We start from the raw sequence: 6,480 nt of genomic DNA, 5'->3' as shown, positions 1-6,480 counted from the left end.
TTGCTCCGCCTCGAGGTGCTGGCAGGCCTCCTAGTCATCCCACATCTTCTGTGCGGTGGCCACCCGAGGGTCGAGGGGCTTCAACTGTAGCTAGCCGTTGGGGTAGTTGCGTTGGGCGTTGGCGCCGTGAAGGTGGATCAATCTTATGTCGTGTTCCTGCGCTACCTGAACCGCCGATTGGAAAGATTCAATACAAGTCTCGTCTATTTCGTGGTCGGTGATCTCTGCTACCCACGTCCCCAGGCCAGCTGCCACATGCCAAGGTATTTCCTCTATGGCGTTGGTGGCAGCAGTGGGAGGTCGGGGAAGTGGGAAGCGCCGCCACGGGATGAGGACGCTCTGTCGCAACCACGGGATCAGGGGGCTGATGGCGGCATGGCTCCATGCTTTTGAAGGAAATATGCCCTAGAAGCAATAATAAAGTTGTTGTTTATATTTCCTTATATCGTGATAAATATTTATTATTCATGCTAGAATTGTATTAACGGGAAACTTAGTACATGTGTGAATACATAGACAAACAGAGTGTCACTAGTATGCCTGTACTAGGATAGCTCGTTAATCAAAGATGGTTAAGTTTCTTAGCCATAGACATGAGTTATCATTTGATGAGTGGGATCACATCATTAGAGAATGATGTGATTGACTTGACCCATCCGTTAGTTTAGCACTATGATCGTTTAGTTTATTGTTATTGCTTTCTCCATAACTTATACATGTTCCTATGACTATGAGATTATGCAACTCCCGAAAACCGGAGGAACACTTAGTGTGCTATCAAACTTCACAACGTAACTGGGTGATTATAAAGATGCTCTACAGGTGTCTCCATGGTGTTTGTTGAGCTGCCATAGATCGAGATTAGGATTTGTCACTCCGATTGTCGGAGAGGTATCTCTGGGCCCTCTCGGGAATGCACATCACTATAAGCCTTGCAAGCAATGTGACTAATGAGTTAGTTGCGGGATGTTGCATTACGGAACGAGTAAAGAGACTTGCCGGTAACGAGATTGAACTAGGTGTGATGATACCGACGATCGAATCTCTGGCAAATAACATACCGATGACAAAGGGAACAACGTATGTAGTTATGTGTTTTCACCGATAAAGATCTTCATAGAATATGTAGGAACCAATATGAGCATCCAGGTTCCGCTATTGGTTATTGACCAGATATGAGTCTCGGTCATGTCTACGTAGTTCTTGAACCCGTAGGGTCCGCACGCTTAACGTTCAATACGATCGGTATTATGAGTTTATGTGTTTTGATGTACCGAAGGTAGTTCAGAGTTCCGGATATGATCACGGACGTGACGAGGAGTCTCGAAATGGTCGAGACATCAAGATTGATATATTGGAATGTTATGTTTGGACACCCGAATGGTTTCGGATAAGTTCGGGCATATACCGGAGTACCGGGGGTTACCGGAACCCCCCGAGGGCTTAATGGGCCTTCATGGGCTTTGGTGGACGAGGGAGGAGGCGACCAAGAGTTGGGGGCGCGCCCCCCAAGCCCAATCAGAATTGGGGAGGAGGGTCGGCCCCCCTTTCCTTCCCCCTCCTAGTTTGACCAGGAAAAATGGGAACCTACTCCTAGTAGGAGTAGGAATCCCCCCTTGGGAGCGCACCATGAGGCCTGCCGGCCCCCTCCTCCCCTCCTTTATATACAGGGAAGGGGGCACCCCATAGACACACAAGTTGATCTCTTAGCCGTGTGCGGTGCCCCCCTCCATAGATTTCCACCTCGGTCATATTGTCGTAGTGCTTAGGCGAAGCCCTGCGTTGGTAACTTCATCATCACCGTCAACACGCTGTCGTGCTGACAAAACTATCCCTCGGCCTCAGCTGGATCTAGAGTTCGAAGGACGTCACCGAGGTGAACGTGTGCAGATCGCGGAGGTGCCGTGCGTTCGGTACTTGATCGGTTGGATCGTGAAGACGTTCGACTACATCAACCGTGTTACTTAACGCTTCTGCTTTCGGTCTACGAGGGTACGTAGACACACTCTCCCCTCTCGTTGCTATGCATCCCTAGATAGATCTTGCATGATCGTAGGAAATTTTTTGAAATACTGCGTTCCCCAACAGCTTTTGATCGGAGGCGGAGAGCGGCAGCGAAGGGATCCTGCCATTTTGGCGGCGGGACGATCATATAATGGACGGGGGTGTGTGTGAGGGTGCAGGGGGGCAGGGGGTTGGGCGGTGGTGGAGGAGAGGAGGGGTATGGGGGATTGTAACTCTGAGGGTGAGCTAAGGAGCAAGGGATAGGGGGAGAAGACTCGTCGTAGGGGTTTATGTTAGGGTTAGGGTGAAATGGTGTCGAGTTGTCAAAGACGAGCCTTCTTTGTTAGGGGTTTAGGGGCCATAGGTCTGCATCGCTATTCAATCTGTGTGTTGACTTTCAGTCTGATGGTGCTCCTTTTGCTAGAGATGTTCTAGGAGGAAGGATCCTATCTGCTGTCGTTGGAGGTCATCCTTTTTCTTGTCCTCATCTGAGACCTTGGTAAAGTAGGGGGGGAAGTGGAAGCACGACCATCACCCACGGTGGCTAATAACAGTGAGTGAGTGTCCATCATCACTACTAGGGAAAAGCCTAGCAGTAGCGCGGGTTTTAGCCCTACCAGTAGCGCGGGTGGCAGCGCTACTAGTACGGCGCTACAACTAATGTTTAGCAGTAGCGTGGTCTTAACCGCGCTACTGCTATATCCACTTAGTAGTAGCGCTTGCTTGAAAGGCGCTACTGGTAATTACTAGTAGGGCCTCTCGCAGCCCGCGCTACTACTACTATTCCGTATTATATTTCTTTTTTATTCCATGTTGTATTCATACACCTTTATACAAGTTTTCATACAACAACAATTTAGAGATTGTTTTTACATCATAATGAGTTATTACATCACTGGGTGAAAGAACCGTGGACTAGTTTCAAGTGGATGGACATCAACTTGAAACTAATCCGCGTCCGTCCACTTGAAACTAGTCCATGATTCTTTCACCCAATGATATAATAAGTATCATCATCATCATTATATAATTAACAACTTATCATCATAATACATCATTGTCATATAACACCTCCTCATGATCATCATTTTCATCAATGAGACATCATATAGCAAGTTGGTCACTAGTCATAATCACAACGTCTCGTCATCAACATCAACTCTAACACATTGTACCACATAATAACACATTCTACCTAGGACCTACTTCTCTCTCATAGGACCAACTACCTTCTCTTAGCTAAAATAGCATAAAACAAGATAGGCCCTGACTCTTCATTATGGAGAATGGAGATTATCCTGTCTCCAATTCTTGCCTTTCGCACAATGTTGCTTCCAAGTACCTCCTTACGATTGTCCATACATTTTTTCCATTCTTTGATTTTTCATGTCTTCACCGGTTTTAGAAATCCGATATGGACAGGTGTGATTCGTAGGATGACCTGGCAGTATGTGCAAAACATCAAGGCGACCATTCTGAAACATCATAGAGGCACACAATCCTTCGGGATTTTCTGTTGAAAAACATAGTAATAACTTCGTAGTTAGCAATCTAGTTCTGTTTTAGAAGAATTTATGCAAAACATGCACGGATGTCGTAATAGCAAAAAATCATACCATGACATCTCCATGGATGTTACCGTAGTTCAACATGTACACTAGTGGCACGTATTGACCATAATGTGGAGGAGTTTGATAATAGATATTGTAATTCTCAAGATCAGTATAAAATGCAATCAGATGATTTTTCTCCCAATTGGTTAATTCTGAGCCATCGGTGTAGTAGGTTCTGTCTACCATCTTCCCACATTCTTCGAAGAATGAAAATAAGCTATCAATGAAACTAAGTTGTCAACTATTTTGAAATAAACAATATAGATTACTTAATAACTATGTTTGAGAAACTCACATAGCGATAGAATTGGAAGCGTATCAACAAGGACCCAAATGATCATATTGTCTTGCTCGATGTCAGGATCACCAAGATCCATGGTGACAAGCATACCCTCATAAAAACCATACATCTTGCAAAGTGATTCGTAATTTTTGCAACCAAAGTGGGTTACGCTCTCAGAATTGTACAGATTTACTTCAAAATTCATACCATGATGGGTCCTTTGGTGAAATTTTGTTTTGAAACTTTCATGGTCTTCAAAATTCATCCTCTCCAAGACATAGCATCTTGCATGGCATTGGATAAGCTAGTCGAATTGTAAAAGATGAAAATTACACGTTGAAATAGTTGAAGTCGTGCTTAACTACGAAAAAAACACTTGTCGTCATTGTGTACCGTTTCAACATCGAATGTCTCCTGGAGCTTAATGCTGAAGCGTCGATCTTCATCCAGGTGAGGCCTGTCACACAGACAGCGGTCGTTGTTGCACCAGCCGCACTCCCCTGGGAGACTTTCGTCGTCCGATGACGACATTTCCTATGTTCATAATTCAAAAATTAAACTTGTACAATTAATTATATGTACTACAAAAACTATATTAGATCATTATTATTCATCACGGGCATAATGTCCTTTAATTATCTTTCTAGAAATTCCAGGCCACTCAATATTTCCTACATATTCTAGCACAAGTCATGCCAAAATCCACAGAAAAATCTGGCATGGCCTTTGCTAAAAAAGGACATCTCAAGCACCTGAAATTTTCCGAAACGGAAATTAATCAACACTCCGGCAAAACATTGGCAAGCACATATCCTATTTGAGCAACACAAGATATACATGTTTTTATCTACATCATATGAGCATTCAAACTTGATGGTCATTGCATTTCAGTGGTTGAAAATATGAACAAAAACATTTCGAAATATCTTATAGGACTCATATTGACATGGAGATTTGGTTGGTCTCACCTCGAGGTCGGAGGGGGTCGGTGACGGGGACGACGGCGGGGATGATGGAGGGGCTCCTTGATTTATGCAAAAACAAAAACCCTATAGCTATCAACTAAACAAATGCATATGCCTTGCATAGCGGGGTCCAATTTGAGCATTCAAAATAGGAGTACTTCTCCAATTTGAGCATTCAATAAGCAAAACCAAATCGTAAAATAAATAAGTATTCAAATTAGCATGCATTCAATAAGAAAAAGTGAAAATCATCTCTTACGTCCATACATCGTCGAATATTATCACTAATACATCTCGAATAGTATCATACATGTAACATCACTAACACACAACTAAAACCCTAGTGAAAGACGGGTATCGGCGCGGGCGGTGGACACCCAAAGAGAAGGAACCATCACGGGATCATAGCTCTAATGAGATCCCTGAAGAACCTGCCAGGTATTGGAAGAACCTGCCCTCCAACACAACTATGTAGTGACGGACGTGCGTATCCTCCTCGCTGACACGGTGACGTACCACCTCCGCGGGGTCCTCAAGCCTCTGCAACGTCACTGGCCCACGCGACCGCCACCAAAGAAGGTTTGGGTCAACGACGGGCTGGCTCCTCACCAAGCTGCGCCCCCGGTAGGTAGCACCTCCCAGTACCATCCCGGCGGAGCCTAGTCCTGGACATGGCCCCTCTGATCAAGATGTCCTCCGCCGAGTCGATGACTAGGATGCGGGATAGGCATTGTCGACGTCGATGCGGAAATTATTGCTTTGACTAAAAAACAACGAAACATAGATTTTCTTACTAAAAATAAACTAGTTCTATTAATTCAGCTAAATACTTACTATAAATAAAAATAAACTAGTTCTTACTAAACATAAACTAGTTCAACTAGTTCTATTAATTTTCTTACTACAAATTCACTAGTTCTATTAATTCAACTACTTCTTACTAAAAATAAACTAGTTCAATTAGTTCTATTAATTTTCTTACTAATTCTATTAAACACTACTGCCCTGATTCTTAAGCATCTACAAGTACTAACTAATTAGATGAACCCTACCTAGGAACTACTGCCCTAATTAGCATCTAATTTGGTGAACCCTAACTAATTTGATGCACTCTAAAATTTGATGAACCCTAGGAACCCTAGCTAGGCAGAGGTAGTGGAGGAGGAGGAGGAGGTGTAGGCGTGCTCACCTCGGGTGCCAGCGGAGTTAGGGAGCGGTCGAGGGAGGGGCGGGCGGCGTCGAGGTCGGGGATGGGGCTCGGGCGCGCGGCGTCGAGGTCGGGGTCGGGGGCGGCGTCGAGGGCGTGCGGAGGGCGACGTGAGAGCGCGCGGCGGCCGTCGGCGACGCAGGGCGACGACGGCGGCGAGAGCAGATGAGTTCGATTTGGGGGAAGTGGCCATGGGGAAGAAGGAGCGCGCGGTTAAGTCAAAAGTAGAAGTAGCGCGTTCCAGGAAAAGCGCTACTGCTACATTAGCTATAGCGCTGGATGACATAACGCGCTACTGCTAAGTTAGCTATAGCGCTTTTCCTGAAAACACACTGCTGCTATGCCTTTCTCCTTTATTTTCTTTCATTTTTATTTACTTTTCTATATGTTTTACATTTTATTTTCCTT

Source organism: Triticum dicoccoides, chromosome 3A, assembly GCF_002162155.2.
Source record: "Triticum dicoccoides isolate Atlit2015 ecotype Zavitan chromosome 3A, WEW_v2.0, whole genome shotgun sequence".
Classification (NCBI taxonomy): domain Eukaryota; kingdom Viridiplantae; phylum Streptophyta; class Magnoliopsida; order Poales; family Poaceae; genus Triticum; species Triticum dicoccoides.
The sequence above is the reverse complement of the archived record's forward strand: the minus strand, read 5'-3'. Positions refer to the sequence as shown.